We start from the raw sequence: 1355 nt of genomic DNA, 5'->3' as shown, positions 1-1355 counted from the left end.
CGTGGGGGTCGCAGGGCGGGCCACAGTGGCTCTGACAGGCGTCACCAAGCCCAGGGCTCTGGGGGACACCCTCCTCGGCCCCCTGGGACAGGTTGACATCCAGCTCTGTCAGCTCAGGGCCGTCTGGCTCAGGAGCCTCCTCCTCGTTCTCGCTCCCCGTCCCGTCATCTGCCGGGGCAGAGAGAGACAACGCCGACGGGAGTGATTCCCAGCGCCAAGGGGAAAAAGGGGGAGCCTGAAGAATTCGGGCAGACAGCTGCCAAAGGCCGATCCCAGAACAGAGGGCAAGAAAGCTGTTCCCGACCCCAGCCCGGCGGCTCCACGCAGAGCCCCGGATACCTGCTAGCTTGGGACGCTCCCTGAGATGGAGGAGCGGGGGCTGCCACGGGGCTGTTGCTAAAACCTCCAGCCCGTTCAGGGTGGGGTCCCAGCTCACCTGCAGGGGCCACCCTGAGGATCTCCCATTCCTTGGAGTCGTTCGGGTCCGGCACCCCCAGCTCTTCCTCCAGCTCCAGCCGGGAGATGACGTTGGGCTTGGGAATCGGGAAGTCTGCTCCAGAAAAAGGGGGAAAGAAGACACCAGGGTTGTTACAGGTCTGTTATGTGGGGTTTATTAAATACTCTATATATATATTTATATATACACATAAACACTTTTTAAAGGAAATATGGCATTTTGCGTTCAGGTGAGCAGCTGGGAGAGAAAGGCAATAAAAGGCATTTCCAGGCAACAGACCGTGGCTACTCGGCAGGTAACCTCGCTTCTGGCATCTCCTGTCTTCCGAGGAGGGATGTGCCATCCCATCACCGCATTTCTCTGCACCCAATGCCTTAAAAAAACCAAACTCCCACAAAAATGGCACTTTCTTTTCCCCCTGTGCCCACCACCTAAAAAGCATGCGCCATGTTGTGCCAAGAGGGCTTGCGACGCCGAAGGCAGGTGCCCAACCCCGTGGTGCTGGCTGCGCCGACACACGGCAGGGACAGCTTTTGTTCTTGCCGCACCCGCAGGATGCGTCTTTTATTGGCAGCGGATTATTTTTTGGCGGCGAAGCCCGGCGTGTGGCGGGGCAGGCGGCGGCACGCTGCGGGGAGCGGGAGTGGGCGAGGACGCCAGCCTTACCCAGCAGGATCAGGGACTCGTAGCTCTCCTGCATGATGCTGACGCCGCTTCGAAGCCCGGCAGCACCTGCAAGAGAGGGAAAGGGGGTTCAGGGGCACCCCCCGGCACAGGCACAGAGCAGCCGCGTCCCCAGCTTTTGCCGCAGTCCCCACTAACCGACCTGGGTGGCTTCTTAGGCGGACACGGGGGGCCGCTAGCAGGGCCCCCCCCGCCCTCGGCTGGGGATGCGGGT

At 61.1% G+C, this 1355-nt stretch overlaps 1 protein-coding gene across 1 annotated transcript in view; it reads right to left on the bottom strand.

The window, feature by feature from the left end:
* Positions 1 to 1355, bottom strand: part of LOC103897063 (zinc finger protein 501) — a 7177-nt gene that overhangs the window by 910 nt on the left and 4912 nt on the right. The window lies entirely within an intron of this gene.

Source organism: Aptenodytes forsteri, unplaced genomic scaffold (genome assembly GCF_000699145.1).
Source record: "Aptenodytes forsteri isolate BGI_AS27 unplaced genomic scaffold, ASM69914v1 Scaffold562, whole genome shotgun sequence".
In the NCBI taxonomy this organism is placed as follows: Eukaryota; Metazoa; Chordata; class Aves; order Sphenisciformes; family Spheniscidae; genus Aptenodytes; species Aptenodytes forsteri.
The sequence above is the reverse complement of the archived record's forward strand: the minus strand, read 5'-3'. Positions and strand labels throughout refer to the sequence as shown.